General features: G+C 38.5%; 1 protein-coding gene across 2 annotated transcripts in view; it reads right to left on the reverse strand.

The window, feature by feature from the left end:
• Positions 1-23,160, reverse strand: part of TRIM55 (tripartite motif containing 55) — a 1,312,971-nt gene that overhangs the window by 982,697 nt on the left and 307,114 nt on the right. The gene's annotated exons all lie outside the window — the stretch shown is intronic.

Genomic DNA, 23,160 nt, shown 5'->3' on the forward strand with positions numbered 1-23,160 from the left:
TGTGTGTGTGTGTGTGTGTGCGTGTGTGTGTGTGTGTGTGTGTGTGTGTGTGTGTGTGTGTGTGTGTGTGCACGGATGCTACATGTATGCGTGTGTGTGTGTGTGTGTGTGTGTGTGTGTGTGTGTGTGTGTGTGTGTGTGTGTGTGTGTGTGTGTGTTGAGGTAAAGATAGTTTTTTAATACTATATCACACTAAGTGAATGATTTTATGAAATTAGTAGTAAGTTGTGTGACAAGGAATTGTAGGTATTTAAAGAGCTGGAGTTGATGTGATTATTTGTTCAAAAGAAATCTGTATGTAATCAGATTAAAGTACTCAATTTGTTTAAATAAATGTTTTGACTTTCTACTAGATCAAGGGACTTTGTGGTACATTCATTTTTGGCTGTTTGTCTTGGATTTGGCACATCTTTTTCCAGTGATACTTCTTCGTGATTCTTGGCATTAAAGTATCAATTAAACATATGTTTATATAAAAGAAAACAACTCATCTTAACATGCTCACAGGTACAAACATTATCATTCTTTTATACAATTATTATCAATCCAACATTACATAAATTGATTAAATCCTGCCTTCCGTTAAATTTCACTCCTCCTTCAAAACATTATTCTGCATGCATTGTTCCCATAGTTTCCATCTTATCCAATTTTCTCCTAACTTTTTTTAAAGATCCCACTTTCAGTTCTTTTATCTATTTTATCCCTGTTCCAATATTCACAACTAGAAATACAGTTGGTTTAGACGTTGATGTCCATTTTCTAGTAATTACTTTTTTGTCAGCTGCCAGAAGTAAACTTAAGGCCTTACTGTCTAGGCAATTCAGATCCTGTATCCCAGCTGTAAAATAATGTCCTTAATTACACTCATTTGTTCATCCACTATTTCTGACAGAGTACTCTGTAGAGAACTTTTAAAATCTGCGAATTCATTACACTCCCGAAATACATGTTCCCAGTTACCTTTTTCTGACCCATCACACCTGCAACATTTGGCTTCTACCTGAGGAAATTGCTCTGGAGTCTGCCTGCAGTATAAAAATACCTATGCAAACATATTGAAGCAAAAATACTAAAATCTTCTAGACTTTATTGCATATTTGATACCCATAGCTATACATATGTCTTCCTGTTGTTTCCTTGTGGATTGCTTATCCAGTCTCTCTTCGCAGTCTTTTCTGTCCTCCTTTGATTGATTCAATATTTATATGCCTTACTAATTATACCTTTTTAACAACAGCTTTTGTTCTAGATTCAACTAAAAACTCTATCAGAGCAGGTCTTTTGCTTAGGATTCCCTTATCCATTATTCTTTGCCTATACTCTGCTATCAATCCCTGATAGGTAGTGTATTCTTTACCCTGCAGTCCAAATGTCTTCTTGGCCTCTTCCCACTCTATTACCTTTCACTCTCTTGTTATTAGCTCCCAGTATCTTGGTTTCTTTGCTAGTTTTTCTCCAGTAAAATCCATTTTGCCTATTCTCTGTACTCCTAATTGCAGTCAGCTCTACTGGTAGAATCTCCTTTCTCCATTCTCGGGCCAGCTTAGTTCTTAGAATACTTTCTGCTACTTTATGAATATAATATTTTCTATGGTTGCTGTTATTCTCCCTAAGAATCTGCATTCAGCATCTCCTTACTTAACACATTTAAGAATGTTGTTTGGAGTTATAACATGAGGTAGAGAGTTATGTTTGTGAGAAACTGTACACATGAAGGATGCAGCATCAGCTCTGAGTCAGACTGGAACCTATGACTCAGTAATAAGCAGTTTCTTAGTTAACATGCAGGAGAGTGGAGTTCTAAAAGGTTTACAAGATTACAGTCTTATTCATACATGTCTGCAGTCTAATCATAATAGAATGCAAAAATGTCTGCCCGTTAAAGACACAGCCATGTAACATTAATCAAAGCAGAACACTGATAAATTTCAATAAGGTATTCCAGGTATAGATTTCACAAACCTGTCATACATAGTTTCCATTTTCTCAGTAATTGCATGCAAGGGTATTGTTAGCATTTTGTTACCAAGCAACAGACAGGACAATATTTTTGTTTCATAGACTGGGTTAATAATAAGACACGTTTGTTAACCAGAGAGCTCCACAGTCCCTTTTCAGGGGTGATCAGGGAGTAACACTTGGGTAAGCAATTTGCTTAAGTTCATACAGAAGACAAATGAGGGAATGAAATCCTGTATCACAGGAACTATAGCTCACATTCTTAACCTTCTATGCTAACTGCCAGACATGATTAAAACAGATAGTATTAAGTCAGATTTCAAGTCACTAGAAAAGTCCCAGTGTTTTTTTCTTTTGTAGTACTAAATGTGATCTGTTTAAAAGAGTCATAGTTTTACCTGTTATGTACCCTAGCAGAGTACAGTTCATCATATGCAGCATTCATTATAGCAAGGCTTCCAATTAAAATTTAAAGCAGGTTTTAGCGATTATAGAAATGATAATGGTAACTTTGAGTGTTTTACCAAGATGGAAGCCAACCAGCACTCTGACAGTGACAGATCTGTCTTGCAATCACCCTGAATCAGATATCTGTACTACATTGTTGTGGTTTGTTATAACTGGTAGGGTGTTAACATTGCAGTCATAAGGTACAGGGTTTGACTCTCACGTTTGAAAAGGAAATTGGCTAGGCTTAAAATGGCCTTCAAGGACAGTAGACTGATACTTGACAATGAACGTATATCTTTGTATAGCCTTTAATAGCACTATTCTATGAAGGCAGATTATCTTAAATCTGCAAAGTTTAAGCATAATCAGTAACAGCATTTTAGCAGTGGGCTACCTTATGCTACTTTTGTCATCAGTATTTTGGGCAACATGACTAGATAAAAACATTGCTGAAAAAATTGAAGTACAAATCACATTAGTAGGGCAGTAAACCACAAGAGGGAATAGCAATGTCTTATATTACCCTTACAGGTGGTCATAGTTTGGTTACAGGGTGCAGCCCAAGAATTGTAATTATTCAATGGATTGATAATGCAAGCATATTTGCATTCTCTAGATTGCTAATTGCTGTAGGTCTGTGCTCTTGATATCTTTACTGTCTGAGACCACCCAAAACTACATCATAGCTTATGTATATGATAACCAGAAGGATGCGGCAGCTGTAGTCACAGTAAGCCCATAGTGCTAAAAGCAGATAAACAGTGTGCTGTGCACCAGTATGAACCATCATAATTTTGCTATTTCATCCCCTTAATGATCATGTATGCAGTACACTAGGGTAGCAAGGACAAACTATTTAGCAGGATCTCTAAACGCGCAGCACTGTATTCTGAGCAGAGGCATTTGGTACCCGTGATGCTTACTGTGCCACCTAGTGTTCGTTTCAACAGGTGTTCATAGTTCATAGGTTCACAGGTAGGTACTAGGCCTATACAAGCCTAACCATAATGATTCCCTGGCTATTGCTTCCCACAAATATTTACTTTCCTGGACCCCTGTCTAGCAGGGCTACTGATGTGATCCCCGGAGTGAATTTCCAATCTCCCATCCAATCGTTAAGGTTCCTCTTGAAGAGGCCCATTGAGGCACTCTGCCTGACATGTATGGGCAGCCTATTCCAGAGTATGGGGAGTCTCTGGGTCAGAAACCTATCCCTCCAGCATGTTCTATTCATCGTGATGACGAGGTTAAGATCCCTGGAGCATGTGGCCTGGAGGGATTGGGATTTCTTTAAGTGTAGCATGTCCAACAACTCTGGGTTTGACATGACCTTATATGTTTGGCAAAGATCGCCTCTGAGTAGGCGATATGCGACAAAGTATAGCTGGAGTTTCTTTAGATGGTCAGCATAAGGCATCTGCTTTAGGCATGTGATTCTTTTTGTGAGGTATTTCTACAGTCTTTCTAGTTGCTGCAGATGTCTTGTGAGGTACATACCAAACAGGGCATTGTGTTCTATAACGGGTCTAATGAGGGATGAGTTCAGAGGGACAATTACCTCCTTTTTTCTGGATGAAAAGCCCTTAGTGATGAGGTGTGCCACATAGAAGGATTTTCTAATTGTTGTGGCTATGTGGTTATCAAAGGAGAGACCACTGTCCGCCTGTGTCCCTAGGCCTCTTATCACAGTTTTGGTGTTTAGTGTACTGCCACCAATGTGGTAGTTCACAGGTACGTGTTTTTTTTCCCAAAGGGGACAGCTATACATTTTCTGGTACTTAGCTTGAGCCCATGGCTCTGGCACCAGACATCTGTTTCGGTAAGGCCCTTTTGTAGTATACCCACATCATTTGGGGATTCAGTAATGGCTCCCAGCTTGCAGTCATCTGTGAACTTTGTAAGCCAGAGTCCCTTAGTGTTGGCCTGTACTTCAGAGAAGTAGATGCCAAACAAGAGTGGTCACAGGACAGAACCCTGTGGTACACCACTTGTCACTTGTCTGGAGCTGGATTTGGAGTCAAATTCAAATTTCAAATTCAAGCAGCTGTAACAGTATTACCCAGGGTCAACGAACTGTTAACCCAGACCGAATTTTGGATCCACCAGTGAACGCAATTGTACCGGCAGCATCTCTTGAAGGTATTCCTTCTATCTTTCAGAATACACCACCTGGAATAAACAAGACGCTGACAACAACGGCTGTTTTACAAAACCCAAGGTTAGTTTTAAATCCAGTACAGTCAACAGATGACAATAATTTTTCTTTAACGGCTTGGTTAAATAAGAGTTTCAATTTTGGAGGTGAACAAGGCTCACTACCTGACAATCACTTAAATGACAGTACTATCGAAACTGATATTGTGACTAACTTGAAACTGTTGGACAACTTATTGCTTAAGTATAAAAAAACTCAACTTGAGGTCTCTTATTTAAGAGAATGCTTACATTTAAAAATAGTACCTAAAGGTCTTCGGAAGGTGCAGTATCCAACTGGCCTTATTAAAGACTCAGACTTTCATGTTGAATTAATTAATTTATTCAACAAACATGGTCTTGAATTGATGGAGGTCATGATTAAACATTATTCTATCATGTCTGAAAAAATATTGGGTTTGGTTCAAGACATCGATACTAAGGTTTCTAATGATATTCAGTTTGAGAGATATAAATTTGATTATAATAGGACATTTGTTAGTATAAATCAACATCTCTCAAAATTAAGCAATAATAAAGTTAAGAAACTAGAACATGATAAACAAGCTTATCACAAGGGACAGGCTTATCCGGTACCCCCACCAGCACAAATATGGCAACTGGGTTATTCTTTGGTGGATGTGTCACCTAGTGACTTGAACTCCAACTTTGGTTTAGAAAAAACACAAGTCGACCAGTCTGTGGTTCAGTCAGTTGGCCAAATCAGGCATCAGCCTGGAAACTCACCCTGTCCAGACAACTCATCACCATCACTTAATGAACCTTGTCAAGATATTCCACGAAGGAGTGAAAGACTTATGAACTCCTCCAGGGTGAATTATAATTACAACACCAGGCACACCAACCAGGGCGGCCACATCCAACATGATCCAGTTGAAAAGTTTAATTCTTCTCAACGGGATTTTCGCAACTACAACTCAATGGGTGCAAGGCCAAAACATCAGAAAGCCCAGAAACCACAGAGGTGACCCCACCTTCCTCACGGATTGACTTATTTACATCAGTGACTGAAGAAACTAGTGACTCTCTGTTGGTGCAAACTTGTTTAGATCTTACTCTGCCACATGTCGTCCAGTTTGCTTCATCACCCACCCAGTCAATGTTGAACGACTCGGTTCTGCTTGGATCTACCTTTGACTCTGATGCGGGTTCTAAGTCTGATCACTTTGAATCAAACACATCTATTTCATCCAATGAAGGTCCCGATGTCATACTCAACAGAGACAGAGACTTCAAAGTGTACAATTTTTCTGATAGTTCGCTATCAATAGATCTTGTGGACTTCCTTTCGAAAGGTCACACGTATGTACCGTGGTACAACATGGACATTTCAAGAACAATCTTAGACCTTAAAATGTACACTAGGAAGCTTAACTTGGGAGTCTTTTTCATGGGCAATAATGCCCCTTCAGAAAAAAGTCAATTTCCGATAGCTAGTACTTTTAATCCGCCTCTCCACCCCCTTTTACAAATGTTTGAACAAGTATGTGAACTAGACATGAGAAATTTAGTAAACACGAAAAAAACTATGAGAGGTCATTTCTCAAATGTCGAAAGGGATTTCCTTGATTACATACAGACTCAAGACATTAGAGTTTGCAAACCAGATAAAGGGGGTGGACTTGTAGTCTTTGACAAAGCAGATTATATAGCTCGTATGTTAGTCCTTCTGGAAAATGAGACATACAAGCCTAGTTCTAGATCTGAAACCAATAAGGCCTATAGCCTTATTAAGTCATGTTTATACGACCTCTTTATTGAAGGCCGTATTGATCAAACCTTACTAGACTACACATGTACAATGTTCCCCAGGTTTCCAACAATGTTTGGAATACCTAAAATCCACAAGGACATCAGAAACCCTCCTATGCGCCCTTTGATTGATGGGCGTGGTTCTCCAACTTATGCCATCCCTAAAGTCGTAGATGGTATCTTGCAGAAGTATGTGGCCCTTGACTCACACATCTGCAAGGACTCCTGGTCATTTATGTCTAAGATCAATGAATTGACCTTTAACAGTGGGTACAACTTTTTAACAATAGACGTCAAAGACCTCTATACTTGTATCCCTCACGACATAGCCCTGGAATGGGTGGCTGAGATAATGAAAAAACATGACGTTTCAATTGCAATTATTACTTTGGTATCTGAATTATTGGATTTAGTTTTAACTAATAATTTTTTCATGTTTGATGATAAATTTTATTTACAAAAAGTTGGTTTGGCCATGGGCTCGCCATGCGGTGCCAGTGTGGCGAATCTTGTCATGGCACAGTGGGAAACTAAATATGTTTTTTCTTCTTCTTCATCTGAAGTCATTATTTACTATACTCGTTTCCTAGACGACATTTTTATTCTTTTTCAGGGAGACGAGAACTTGGCAAACACTATGGTTAATACTTTTAATTCTACTACTGATTTTTTAAAGTTTACTTTTTCTTTTAGTGATCAATTTATAGCATATTTGGATATACTGTTGGTCAAAAACTTGGATTTATGCTGTTTCACAGGCCAAGTTTACAGAAAACCAACATACTCCAATTCTTTTTTACATTACTCAAGCTGCCACCCATTCCACCAGAAAAGATCTGTTGTAAAGGGCCAACTCGTGAGGGCATCTTGTATATGTAGCCTTGACGTGGATTTCTACAACGAATGTAACACTTTGAAATATATGTTTCTCCATCGTGGTTACCCTGAGTGTCTAATCGACTCATTAATAGAAGAAGTAAAAACTAAGAGACAATCTAAATTGTTCTTCCCACTGTTATACTTAAACACACTGACAGGTACTGATACGACTATGACTGATGTAGATCATACACTCTTGGAGGGTTTCAGTTTAGCACCAGAAAGAATTTTCCAGCGTTCCTTCATTACAGCTTTTAGTGCCCAATCTAAATTTATTGTAGAGATCTTGTCAAAGAATTGGGACCTGTTAAGGAACAATTCTTTTATTTTGGACTTGTTGGGAAATAGACCACATGTGATATTTAGTAAAGGTAGGAACATTAAAAACATCATTGAAAGTGGTAAAAAACCTACCCTTAGACGTACTGGGATGTCTATATGTGAGAACTGCAACCAGTGTAGACATGTAGATTGTACTAATCAATTCACGATTAACAGAAATTGTTTTAGGTTAAAAGCTAAATATAACTGTAACACTAAATTTGTAGTTTACTTGGCCAAATGCAATGACTGTCACGCATTCTATGTTGGTAAGACCGAGCGTCGGCTGCATGACAGAGCTTATGAGCATCAATATGCTATAGCTCATTCCAAATTGGACAATGCCTTGGCCAAACATTCTCACTTATTTGCTGGTCATAGATTTAAATTTTTAGTTATTGACCAATATGTTAGAGGTGGCCCTGCCTCATTTAAACTGGAAGAACTTGAGCTTTTGTGGCAGATAAGGCTGAATGCGTTTAATTACCCTGGCATAAATGAATCCTGTTCTATAGCTTGTATTTTAAAACTGAACAGTCTTAGGAGATAATCTTTTACCCTTTCAGTTTACTGATCTGTTTACATATTTCTACATTAGTATTATGTGTACATTTTTAAATATAAAACATTATGTTTTTGAATTTAGACATGATTTTACTTGTATTTCGACTACTTTGATACTTTAATACCATCTACTTTTTAAAATACTACTGCATATAGCTTTAAATTTTAGATTGAATGTTCCCGCACTTTTCCATTTAAGAATAGCATTCTAAGTCTCATTAATTATGTTCTGAGGAAGTTTGCTACTAGTCAGACGAAAAGCGCTTAATCTACTGTGTCTTTGTATTTTACTACTGTGATTTTTGGTTTTATTACGTATCCTACTGGATTAAACTCTGTGTTCCGAGTCAAAGAACGGGTCTGTCTTTAATTGTTGCTTATCTGGTTGAAGTGCCGTTTTTGCTCTTGTTTAATTTATATGCCTTACTAATTATACCTTTTTTTAACAACAGCTTTTGTTCTAGATTCAACTAAAAACTCTATCAGAGCAGGTCTTTTGCTTAGGATTCCCTTATCCATTATTCTTTGCCTATACTCTGCTATCAATCCCTGATAGGTAGTGTATTCTTTACCCTGCAGTCCAAATGTCTTCTTGGCCTCTTCCCACTCTATTACCTTTCACTCTCTTGTTATTAGCTCCCAGTATCTTGGTTTCTTTGCTAGTTTTTCTCCAGTAAAATCCATTTTGCCTATTCTCTGTACTCCTAATTGCAGTCAGCTCTACTGGTAGAATCTCCTTTCCCCATTCTCGGGCCAGCTTAGTTCTTAGAATACTTTCTGCTACTTTATGAATATAATATTTTCTATGGTTGCTGTTATTCTCCCTAAGAATCTGCATTCAGCATCTCCTTATTTAACACATTTAAGAATGTTGTTTGGAGTTATAACATGAGGTAGAGAGTTATGTTTGTGAGAAACTGTACACATGAAGGATGCAGCATCAGCTCTGAGTCAGACTGGAACCTATGACTCAGTAATAAGCAGTTTCTTAGTTAACATGCAGGAGAGTGGAGTTCTAAAAGGTTTACAAGATTACAGTCTTATTCATACATGTCTGCAGTCTAATCATAATAGAATGCAAAAATGTCTGCCCGTTAAAGACACAGCCATGTAACATTAATCAAAGCAGAACACTGATAAATTTCAATAAGGTATGCCAGGCATAGATTTCACAAACCTGTCATACATAGTTTCCATTTTCTCAGTAATTGCATGCAAGGGTATTGTTAGCATTTTGTTACCAAGCAACAGAGAGGACAATATTTTTGTTTCATAGACTGGGTTAATAATAAGACACGTTTGTTAACCAGAGAGCTCCACAGTCCCTTTTCAGGGGTGATCAGGGAGTAACACTTGGGTAAGCAATTTGCTTAAGTTCATACAGAAGACAAATGAGGGAATGAAATCCTGTATCACAGGAATTATAGCTCACATTCTTAACCTTCTATGGTAACTGCCAGACATGATTAAAACAGATAGTATTAAGTCAGATTTCAAGTCACTAGAAAAGTCCCAGTGTTTTTTTCTTTTGTAGTACTAAATGTGATCTGTTTAAAAGAGTCATAGTTTTACCTGTTATGTACCCTAGCAGAGTACAGTTCATCATATGCAGCATTCATTATAGCAAGGCTTCCAATTAAAATTTAAAGCAGGTTTTAGCGATTATAGAAATGATAATGGTAACTTTGAGTGTTTTACCAAGATGGAAGCCAACCAGCACTCTGACAGTGACAGATCTGTCTTGCAATCACCCTGAATCAGATATCTGTACTACATCGTTGTGGTTTGTTATACTGGATAGGGTGTTAACATTGCAGTCCTAAGGTACAGGGTTTGACTCTCACGTTTGAAAAGGAAATTGGCTAGGCTTAAAATGGCCTTCAAGGGCAGTAGACTGATACTTGACAATGAACGTATATCTTTGTATAGCCTTTAATAGCACTATTCTATGAAGGTAGATTATCTTAAATCTGCAAAGTTTAAGCATAATCAGTAACAGCATTTTAGCAGTGGGCTACCTTATGCTACTGTTGTCATCAGTATTTTGGGCAACATGACTAGATAAAAACATTGCTGAAAAAAATTGAAGTACAAATCACATTAGTAGGGCAGTAAACCACAAGAGGGAATAGCAATGTCTTATATTACCCTTACAGGTGGTCATAGTTTGGTTACAGGGTGCAGCCCAAGAATTGTAATTATTCAATGGATTGATAATGCAAGCATATTTGCATTCTCTAGATTGCTAATTGCTGTAGGTCTGTGCTCTTGATATCTTTACTGTCTGAGACCACCCAAAACTACACATCATAGCTTACGTATATGATAACCAGAAGGATGCGGCAGCTGTAGTCACAGTAAGCCCATAGTGCTAAAAGCAGATAAACAGTGTGCTGTGCACCAGTATGAACCATCATAATTTTGCTATTTCATCCCCTTAATGATCATGTATGCAGTACACTAGGGTAGCAAGGACAAACTATTTAGCAGGATCTCTAAACGCGCAGCACTGTATTCTGAGCAGAGGCATTTGGTACCCGTGATGCTTACTGTGCCACCTAGTGTTCGTTTCAACAGGTGTTCATAGTTCATAGGTTCACAGGTAGGTACTAGGCCTATACAAGCCTAACCATAACGATTCCCTGGCTATTGCTTCCCACAAATATTTACTTTCCTGGACCCCTGTCTAGCAGGGCTACTGATGTGATCCCCGGAGTGAATTTCCAATCTCCCATCCAATCGTTAAGGTTCCTCTTGAAGAGGCCCATTGAGGCACTCTGCCTGACATGTATGGGCAGCCTATTCCAGAGTATGGGGAGTCTCTGGGTCAGAAACCTATCCCTCCAGCATGTTCTATTCATCGTGATGACGAGGTTAAGATCCCTGGAGCATGTGGCCTGGAGGGATTGGGATTTCTTTAAGTGTAGCATGTCCAACAACTCTGGGTTTGACATGACCTTATATGTTTGGCAAAGATCGCCTCTGAGTAGGCGATATGCGACAAAGTATAGCTGGAGTTTCTTTAGATGGTCAGCATAAGGCATCTGCTTTAGGCATGTGATTCTTTTTGTGAGGTATTTCTACAGTCTTTCTAGTTGCTGCAGATGTCTTGTGAGGTACATACCAAACAGGGCATTGTGTTCTATAATGGGTCTAATGAGGGATGAGTTCAGAGGGACAATTACCTCCTTTTTTCTGGATGAAAAGCCCTTAGTGATGAGGTGTGCCACATAGAAGGATTTTCTAATTGTTGTGGCTATGTGGTTATCAAAGGAGAGACCACTGTCCGCCTGTGTCCCTAGGCCTCTTATCACAGTTTCGGTGTTTAGTGTACTGCCACCTATGTGGTAGTTCACAGGTACGTGTTTTTTTTCCCAAAGGGGACAGCTATACATTTTCTGGCACTTAGCTTGAACCTATGGCTCTGGCACCAGACATCTGTTTCGGTAAGGCCCTTTTGTAGTATACCCACATCATTTGGGGATTCAGTAATGGCTCCCAGCTTGCAGTCATCTGTAAACTTTGTAAGCCAGAGTCCCTTAGTGTTGGCCTGTACTTCAGAGAAGTAGATGCCAAACAAGAGTGGTCACAGGACAGAACCCTGTGGTACACCACTTGTCACTTGTCTGGAGCTGGATTTGGAGTCAGCTACTTTTACAGTGTGTGTTCTGTCAGTAAGCCAGTTTGCAACCCATCGAGTGACATAGGGATTAATGCCCAGCTTAGTAAGTTTGCCTATGATTCCAGAATGGGGGATAGTGTCGAAAGCCTTGGCGAGGTCCAAGTAGACTGTGTGAACCACTTTACCCTTGTCCACAGCTCTGGAGAGTGATTTAAAGAAGTCGATCAGGTTCAAGAGGCAAGATTGGCCCTTCACGAACCCAAACTGGGTGTGGTCCAGTGTTTAAAGGTTGCCAATGTCTTTGTTTATAAGTTCTTTGATAATACATTCCAAGGCCTTGCAGATCAGGCTTGTCAGACTGACGGGACGGTAGTTCCTGGGATCCAAAGTAGATCCCCCCTTGTGGAGTGGGATGACTGTAGCTGTGCACCACTCTGTGGGCACAAAGCCTGAGGTGAAGCTATGATTAAACATGACATAGTTGAGGTGTCAGTTCATTTTGTAGTTCATGCAGTACACAGGCCGGGATGTCATCTGGTCCCATGGATGCTGTATTCTTGGCTCTGGAGAATGCAGGTTTTACCTGAGTGTCCGTGATTACTGGAATTTGGCATTCTTTCGGTATTGAGATGGGCCCTTTAGGGGGTGACAGAGGGGGTGAAGTTGGCACTGAATCTATCTACCAGGATATTGGCAATATCCTTGGGATCAGTATATCTAGTGCAATTCTGCTATAGCTCAGAGTAGATCTGAGTATTGCCATTTAGATTCTTGACATAGCTATAGAATGCCCTGTGGTTGTCTTTGGAATCTTTGGTAATTTTGTTTTCGTAACTAGCTTTAAAAGATTTTATGAGGGATCTCAGCTTTCTACTGAGGCTGGTGAGGGAGTTTTTGAATTCTGTGTTCTTCCTCTTTTCTGCAAAAGTTTCTTCCTTCTGTTGTACAGCTTGTTTATGGCAGGGGACCACCAGATTGGCTTCCTTTTTATTAGAGGACAGCATCTTGGTTCTATTTGGGATGGCTTGCTCCATGCATGAGTGAATGTGCTCATACAGCACCTTAGTTTAGGATTCAGCAGTTGAACTTCCAGTTCTCATCTGGATGGGTGTCATGAAGTTTGTTACTTCTGACTTGAGAAGCATGAAGTTGGCTTTGGAAATATTTTTTACGGAGGTTTCCTTAAAGGGGGGTGGGGGTGGGATGTGGATGTCAAGGGTGATTAGCTTATGGTCTGATCTGACCAACAAGGGGGTGACCACTGGTGTGGAGCATCGATCTCCCATGTTGGTAATGACCAGGTCTAGAATATTGGTACCCCTGGTTGGATTATGAATTAGTTGCTCTAGAGCATTGGAATTTATGAATTCCAAGAACCGTTGAGCAAAGGTGTTGGCACAGGAGTAGATTTCCCAGTTAATGGCAGGGTAGTTGAAATCACCCAGTATTAGGGTGTTTGGTTGTATCTTAATATTTTCCAGTATGTTTAGAAAGGTGTAGTGAGAATATTGGGGCATGGTGGGAATCTGTAGCAAGCTACAATTTGTATTGCAATCTTACCTAGTGTTAGTTGCACCTGGAGAATTTCAGATGCATTGTGTTGGGCAACCAGCCTGGAGGTGTGAATATCCTTGGTGAATATGGACACTCCTCCATCTTTAGTGTTTCAGTCCTGGTTTGGTGGCCGAAAAGTGTGGTATGAATTGTAGCCTGGTATTGCAGGGGTGTTCCCTGGAGCTTTGAACCAGGTATCAGTTACTGCACCGATATCGATGTTCTCCATTTTTGGAGAGCCTCGAGAGAGTGCATCTTGAGGTTTAGACTTCTAGCATTGAGTAGCATTACCTTCTGATTTTGCTTGCTTGTACCCATTACTGTGGTAGTTTTGTCCTTTGAACCTTGCCTAAAAAATGGCACTATAGGGGTGGAAAGAGCCTTAGCCAGTAACCTGAATCCCAGAGGCAACAGGAGCAAACCATCTCTGGCAAAGAATCACGGTTTTTCGATCATGTCATCCCAGGCAGACAGATACTGGATCTCCTTTGAATGACACGAGAAGCTTAGCCAATTATTGAAGTCAATCATTTTGTCCTTATACTGTGGTATGATTCTGTGCAATGGCAGGATGCTACTCAGGGTACGTCTCAAGTCATTCACTCCAACATGGAAAATGACAGTCATATTTGTACCTGTTGTGGAGGGACTTGAGTGCATGAGTTATATTTTAGATCTTGGTACCTGACAGGCAACTAACTGTAATTTTCTCCTTGTTCAGCTTGGTGAGTGGGACATCAGTGTGTCTGACTATAGAGTCACCTATGACTAAAGTGTTGGGTACATTGTCTTGCCTTAGGGTCTGCTGTTGTGTGGCAAACTGGTGTTGTGGGCTATGTGACACTTTGGTTGTGTTTGACGGTGGTGTTTGTTTGCGTTTCAGCTTTGGAGGTACTTGTTGCTTGGGCAGGTTAATGTTAAGAGCTTCCACATATGTGGGTTTTTTGTTGCTATGTGTGGTTTTGGTGGTGTGGATTTTGAAGGACTATGTATTGTTTGAGGTGTTGTGTGGGTGTTAACCTTCTCCTCTTGACTGTTTAGGACAATCTTGGCTGGAGACAGCTTTGCTTCCAGTTTGGCTATGTAAGTGCATCTCTCACAGGTTGTAGTGTTTGGTGGTAGGAGGAGAGGGTTGTCTGTGTACATGAGGCAATTGTTGCATTGCTTCACTTTGCCCAGATTCACCAGGTGGACATGAAAAATCACCAGAAGCTGACCCTTGGACATGCCTGGTTAGGTGTTTTCTTTGTGTAGTACAAGAGCTGTTTTCCCTTACTTTTTGGCAAGGTATTTGCAATTGTAGGCTGTCTAGTACCTATGATTATTTTCTCCTTATTACTATCGAGAGGTGAGTGCTTGTAACAAATTAAGGCTTCCTAGTGCTTTTTAGTGAGTTTTAGAGCAAGTGCTAGTCACAGGTATACAGATTTTAGTGCTACTGCTGATAAATTAGCTAGTTTTAAGGGAAAATTCGAAGAGCACTCTTTCTGGCACCAGGAATAGTTTAACCTTAGCCCTGCAGTGCTGAGCGGTGTGCAGTTTATACCAGAGACTTGAAAGGGATAGAAATCAGCCCAAAATGGCCAATAAAATTGCAATTAAAGAGCTGGAAACCACTCCTCTAGTGTTAGATAGGCAGTACAATGCTCCCACTCTCATGGGTAAGCAGTAGGCCTTCCCTCTACCACAGCAAGGTCTGGATAGCACTGAACACTGAAACTAAAGTCCTGAAACCAGCAAAGCATGGAAACTGGAGTATTCTACTTAGAAAAGGAGGGAAACTAGCAAACAAGATATCATTTTTTTTTCTTGGTTAAATCAGGCTAAACAATGCAGTTATACAGTAAATAAGCACAGAAATGATAATGCACTTGAGTGTATAGCCCAGAACAGTAAACTCAATTAAAACTTTGCAAAATTAGAAATTTGAAAATGTAAACTTTTTTAAATAAAGCAAGGCAAGTGCACAACTGGAAAAACCAAATAAATTGTATGAGTTATGAGAAGTGTACAAACCATGTATGAATACAAAACATAATGGATGAGTCTAAGTGCTCCTCGTACACATACTTTAAAATTGTTCTTAAGTTTATTATGGATTTTCAGGCAGCTTATTTTATGTTACAGAATTAGTGGGTGATCTCATGTCTTGGGAGAAAATAAAATCATTCACCACACAAGTCAGTGTATAAACTGTTTAGTACCTAACCAGCTAAAATCAACAGCTTAATAATGCATACATGTGATCTGGTAAACAATATACAAAGCCTTTCTTACTATCAGAATGATGCACATATCGTCATTTTAATACCATATTCCCTTGCCCCTAGATTGCTGTTTTCTGCAGTTTGTCCACTAGAAGCAGATGTAGACTTACATCTGGCTGATCCCATTACACCTTCTTAAGGTGCTATTTCTCCCTCCAGCCACTTGTGCTTGGCTATTTCTCACATTTAAAGTGGAAAAGATTTTTACACAATGCATCACAAATGCCAGTTGTTCGTTGTTGTTTGTCTTTCGGCTTTCTCCCAGTAAGGGGTCACCACAGCGGAACTCCAGTCCGCTAATGATTGGCAGTAGATTTTTTTACGAAACACAGAGGTTCCAGCTCAACGCCCAACCTTCAACGAAGGCACACCCATTAACGCACGCATGTCTTTCAAACGCTACCCAACCGCAGGGAGGACATGCAGACTCCACACAGAAGGCACTCCCAAGCCAAGCTGAGAATCGAATGGGAGAACCTCTTGCTGTGAGGTAACAATGCTACCGCTGTACCACCGCAGTGTATTTTGTTATTGTTTCCAGCTGTAAAGAGGTACATAGGTAAGTACTAGGCTAGCTGCCCTTGTTGGCCTAATTTAAGCCTAGCAATGTCATTTTTAAGGTGAGGATTAAACCTTATAGCTTCTGTCTAACAGGCAAGAACCTTAACCATTATGTCATCCCCCAACCACCTTGGTGCAAGCATTAAAGGATTCTACCTCTTACCTCCAGAATCAGAGACAAATCCAGAAATAACCATGGACAATCGTGTACACTTTTCAGATATTAGAACCATTAACTTGAGAAGCTGATAGAATGAGAGAATGGGGATTAATGGGTATTTTATGAAGTAAAAGGAGTCTTTAGATCTAATTTATGACATTATTTACTAAATGTGATCCACCCCTTTTTCTCTCAAAATTGCGGAAAAGTGGTAGTTTTCTGCCCATTTGGACTATCCCAGTAAACAAATGCAATAAATACATATATTTAAATTTTCAGAATTTCTACATCATCACCTCTTGTCCACAAGTAAGTATACAAATTCCAACCAATATAGTACCTACCTATTGGACATAGTATATAGTGTTAAACATATCATTTATTTTGTAGGCCATCTAAGGGGGTCTATATTAGAACATCAAGGGTCAGAACTTCGAATGTTCTAATATCAAACCAAATTCAGCGAATGGTGACAACATCGGACATTCAGAACAGCGAATTTTTTCCTAGGGAAAAAATTCGCTGTTCTGAAACACATACACACAACACAAGCACACCAAACAAACAGCAATCCACACACATATACCTAAAATCTTACATATAACCCTACACTAAACTGTACATACACCACTAACTCTTCACTTACCTTAACCCAAACCCTAACCCTAAGGTCTGTCACTATCACACACTCACCTCACCCGCGCCCTAACCCTAACTCACCTTCCCCGCCCTAACCCTCACGTCCACACAATCGCACACTTACCTGACCTGCGCCCTAACTCACCTAACCCGCCCTAACCCTCACGTCCACACAATTGCACACTTACCTGAACCCGACCCATAACGTTCCACCACAGCGCTGAAAATAGCGAAGTGACAGAAACGAACAACCGAATTCTTTCCCTGGGAAAAAATTTGGTTTTCTGCAGCTTCACTATTTTCAGCATTCGCTGAATAGGGTTCGATATTAGAACATTCGATGTTCTGAAACATCGATGTTCTAATATAGACCCATCTAAGGTTGTGTGTGATGACCCATATTCTTATTATTTATATCCCTCCTTGCTTATGGACTAATGAAGTTGAAAATGGTTCCACTGGTTTTCATAAATTATATTTTTCACTTGTTCACAAGATTTTACTCCACCCCCCTCCAGGGGTCCTATGAAGATGGCACATGGGTTTACTGGGCCAACCTGGTTAACTAACTAAAAGTAAATAAATGGTATACAGTTTATTTAAAATTTATAAAATACAAAGAAAAGACAAACTGAAGGAAGAAGAAAGAAGATGGAAGTATGGAAAGAAGGGATCATAGTGGGGAGGCTGTGATACTAAGGACTAAAGACAACAATCACTATCATGAATTTGCAGAGAATTATTTCACTGCAAAAGGGACTCATCATTTGAGGCGCTAGATATAATAAATTCACAGAAGTCAACAGCAATAGGAAAACAACTGACATAGAACCAAAGCAGCACTGTTTTTTGTAAGGTAGCCTCTGTGGGATTAACAAACCTAGGCTGTTAGTGTTGCATTATAGGATAAAAACAGTGAATCTTGCAGCTACTTTTTTTTTTTTCACTAGTGCTATTCTGGAAAATCTGTTTATTTTCATTTATAGTTAAGCACAATGTCTGGATAGTATGAGAAGAAGGTGTTTTACCTGACAAGTTATGACTGTTATAAACATCAGGGTGAGGTGTTATAGACATTTAACACACTGTAGAGTGCAAAATAGATGGTTAGTGACAATGCACAGTGTGTGGCCAGTTCTAGCATGGTCATGCATGGGGGAAAAATAGTGCAGTATGTAGCACCTGCTAATGATTGTACAGTGACATGAAAATGAGGAACTATATGCACGTAAGGCACATGCTGTATACAAATGACTACACTCAAAATGGCTGACTGATTCAGAAATGAAGAAAATGATGCATTCTATTTTTGACACTGGGAATCATGGTATATGAAGGGAGGAATGCTTGGATTAGCAGAAGCAGTAATAACTGATAGCTCCCAACCTGTTATTACAGGTTACCATCAGAGCCAGTGATCATAATATAGCAAGGTATGGCCATCCACTCTGATAGAAAAGGTACAAACAGCAGCTGACATACCCCCAGCTCACTGCTCAAAACATTGTGGACAGGGAGGCTGTAAAGGGCCTTGACAAACCATGTGCCACACAAGTAGAACTGATGCATGATATACCTAATCTCATGACTATTAAGTAATGTGTAGCTTTAATCAGCTTTGGGGATCTTTCAATGACCTAATGGAGACACACTTGGGATATTGCAAGCATCAACCCTAGGGATCCTGAAACAGTTCCACAACAATATGTTGCAGCTTGTGGAGGAGCATGTCTTGTTCTTCTACAGAACTGCAGAAGGCAGACGCAGTGCCATGCAGGCTTTTTACAACATACTCCATTTCCCCCCGAGTGTCTGAGAAACCACAGAGTACACGCTCATTGCCATCAAGGTCCTACCTAGTTGACAGGTACTGAAATAAATCAACAAGAAGGGCTTCCACTCCCTTAACTGCCAAGCTGTCTGCAGTGCCCAGGGCATTATTCATAATACAGCTGCAGACCACTGGGGCAATTCCCATGATTCTTACATTTGGTGCATATCTACCTTTCACCAAAATTTCCTGGAAGGGAATTTACCACATGATTTTCTAGCAGAAGGTTCAAATACATCCAAAATGAAAACAGTTTCCCAAATGTGGACCTTGCCAAGATTTGACTCCAGCAAAACTTCCAAAATCCTTGACTAAAAAGAACAAAGCAAATAACCTCTAGCATACTAGATAACAACAATATAGTACACTGCTTCAGATTTCTGTCCAGTATCTAGCCTAAAAGTAGAGTGTGTTCAGCACTGTCAGCTACTGGTATGTCCCTTTTATTCAGCAGTGATACACAAATTACTTTGTACTTTGCCCACTCTACTGTGTATAAGGCCATGACCATTGCAAGTAAAATAGTTAGCTCCATCCCCTGCACACACATAAACACATACACACAGTCTTTTGTGTATGAGCTGCCTTCATGAGGAAAAATGCACTTTTTATGCTTTCATTTATGAGATATTACAGTGGTACACTCTGCTTAATGATCAGTATGAATGAATCACTCTAAACAATGCAAAACAAATGTAAACAGCAGAATAATTTGTTGGCAACATTTTAAATTCCAAACCTTATGGTCACAGTTGCAAGTACCTAGGTGCAAACACATTAGTTTTAATTGTGCTAGGAAAGTACTGCAAATTCTAAATCACTTCTGCAAGATCTGGTCCTTTCAATCTGCCAATTTCAGCACTTCAATTTCCTCTTTGTCCTATTAATATATACTGTAAAACGGAAGCCATGAATCAGCCAGTTTAATTGACTACACTGGAAAACAGCTGTCTTCTATATACAGACCTAATGTGGCATCTTTATTCCAGCTCATCCCAGATTTTTTTCAGAGCCAAACACATGCTTAATTCTGATTGCCTGGACACTAAATCATAATGATTTTATAACAGTTGTGGCCCCAGCTGCATCTGAATGAAAACACACAAGCCAGCCAACTTAAGAAAGTGCTTGTAATGAAACAATCTCCTGGGGCTTTGTTACAGAGAAACAAACATTAAACTATATTGTGACTAATTAGGCTGTGCCTATTAAATCACAGCAGCTGATGTCTTTGTGTCCTGTCACTTCCTTGAGCGTTTCCAGTCTTAACTCCAATAGTGGAACAAGCACCATTTTAATCATGCATCTGCAATGAGAAAATCATGGTCTTTTAGTGTCATGTATTCTGACCTCTAGCAAAAACATCAGATTGTAAAATGGGAATTTCTGCTGCTGACCACTGACAAGTGAATTAACGAGGAGATCCAAAGCATTTTAAAAGTCATACATCTAATAGTTGCAAATGTCCACTCTCTGTTTCCAGCTTATACATTGTTAATGCTTATGACAACAAGAATGTTATTTGTGAAGGTATAATTTTAGACATTTGAGAGGGTTACCTAAAAAAATCACTGAACAACAAACTGTTGAATACCATATCATCTGAAAAAACAAAAAAAAAAAAACAATTGCACTTCATTAAAAATGAGGGTCTGATACTAACTGTTTTACCAGATGGCAGCACCCCAACCACCTACAATCAAACAGGAACCTAAGTATGAAAAACAGCTTTAAGGCAGCACAATATAAGAACATATGGTAAACTCTTTTCTTCAACAAAACCACCTAGAAGTAGCTTCAGAGTCCAGATTTCAACAAACTGCCTCTTTAGGAAGAAAAATACCCCAGGATCCCTGGTAATTTTCAATGTTTTTGTCTATTTTTAGTAAATTAGACCTGCCTATTTAGTCTGTTTGTTTCAGTGAAATGGTAATGCCCACTGCCTGGAAATTGTTAGCAATGCTTAATATGAAGCTTAGATATCACAGTTTTGTCAGTAATAATATCATCTCTGCATGTTTCCATTATTACAAATAGAACTTAAGATATTTTAATACTGGTATGTGCACTGTAATTATCAGTTGATGCAGACAGCTAGAGCAAACTAATATAGTTATTTTGTTACTAGCTGTAATCTCACTATATATCTCAAGCATTTATATGTTCTTAGGTTCATTTAGACACTAAACACCAATGGTCTGAATTGCAATGTACCCACTAAAGCTTCACTGTGTTTATGTCATGACCCCCCCCAAACAAATTTATTTTTTTCTCTATTATATATGTGTGTATATATATATATATATATATATATATATATATATATATATATATATATATATATATATATACATATACATATATATATATATATATATATATATATATATATATACAGAGAGAGAGAGAGAGAGGTAAACATCAGTAGAAAGGAAAAGCCTCTAATTTGATCACATCTGTCTCGGTTTAAATATATCAGCTGTCCTATGACAGAACCTATACCTGCTTTTCAAAACATATGCAGTACTGTTCAGTCTCACTGTTGCATTGAATATTATGTTTATTCTTCAGAAAAAAATTGCAGAAATCAAACAGTTAGATATTTCTACCCGTGTATTGATAACTGCCCAGAGTATTAACAATATCATAATGATAATATGAGTAGCAAAGCTATGAAGTTCCAACCGTTGCAGCATTTTTTGGATTTTGCAACTCCAGTTTTTTCAGTCAAATTAGTAAAGTTTTAGTTTTGTAAGGAGTAACAAATTGTGTGCATTCTAGTTTAACTTACTTTTTTAATTTATTTGAAATAGCTTTAGAAACAGACTTTACTTAGTACAAATAAACATTGTCAAAGGTGTGGAATTAGTTTTGTAGTAAAGGAAATATGCTAAGAATGAGAGTCGTGATAAAGCTATTACTACAGTGATGATAACTAAATTATTTTGTTTTTACTTACCTCAAATTTCTTAACCAGGGTGTCCTGACTCTGCTATGAGCTTCATTTTCACCAGAGTCTCAGGAAGAAAAGCTCTGCAAATAAGCTGCATTGACAAAATATAATATTTTATATATATATATATATCTCTATCTATCTATATATATATATATATATATATATATATATATATATATATATATATATTATAGTTAGATTCACATTTATCTTACAGAGTGTATTCATTAGATAGTTATACATTGAAGTTTGATAGTCAAGACATGAGATTAGAAAACAGGCCCCATAGCATAAGGAATATAGTACTCTGTGTTATCTTTGATAAATAAGATGAATACTAGTCAATTATTATTAATGAGACAAGCAGAGAATGCACAATAAACTTGGAACAGATGGGGAAAAAGATAATTTTACAAGAGAGACAGCTATGAAGAAAGAGTTGAAGTGTACAACATGATGAGTAATACTGAGGTTGATATTTTGTTTGAAAGGTAATATCATTCAGACATTTATGCAGGTATTATTTTACAAAAGGAGACTATGCTTTTGACTAAGTATGCTTTTAGTTTGTCACTGTATATCTTGAAGTTAGATTTTTATTTTAATGATGTTTGTAGGAGTGGATTTCCACATAATGGCAACATAGATTTGGTGCAGACAATCTCCATGTTGACTGTTTGATTGAATGACTTGCATCTGATTTCTTCTCTGGCTAGCTGGGCTACATTTCTGAATCAGTTTGGCAAGTACTTGACATCTATTTGATTTGTAGATAATGTTATGTGCTGTTTTTAATTTTGATAATGTAATGAGATTTTTGCATGTGTCGACAATTATTTTTAGTGCTAGACAGTGGTGTATTTTGTGTGGGAGGTTCGAAGTACACTTGGTAATGTTGTGATAATATTTTTCTCGTTTTAGCAGTCATTTTTGATAGTTGATGAGAAGTGAGGAAGAGTGTGGTAAAGTGGGAAAAGGCAGTTTTGTGCAATGGTTATTGAGGAGGTGTTATTAAGTTAAGGTTCCGACCTGTATAATATACGCAGTTTCTTGTTTGTTTTATTGACTGTATAGCCATGTAAATCAAATTGTATCTTAACACCCAGAATTTACTTATTTCCATCTGTTTACTGGGAACATTTGACTGAGCCTAAAATAGCCCTTTTATCAGCAGAGGCCCGGGGAGAAAAGCTCAATAGAGTACTATGTTGTAACTGAACAATATTCGTAAAAGATACATATATATAAAGTAAAATGTTCGAATCGGATACAATTTACATATCACGCTTAATGCACTTGTGGAAGACAAACAGAGGCTTAAAAATACATGGTAAATAATTGGTAATTTTCTAGTTGTACAATTGTGAATAATTGATTTAGTTTTTCTGGTATATCCTTAAAATCTGGCAAGTGTTTATTTACTGAATT

Source organism: Protopterus annectens, chromosome 3.part1 (genome assembly GCF_019279795.1).
Source record: "Protopterus annectens isolate FY-2018-M chromosome 3.part1, PAN1.0, whole genome shotgun sequence".
Taxonomy (NCBI): Eukaryota; Metazoa; Chordata; order Ceratodontiformes; family Protopteridae; genus Protopterus; species Protopterus annectens.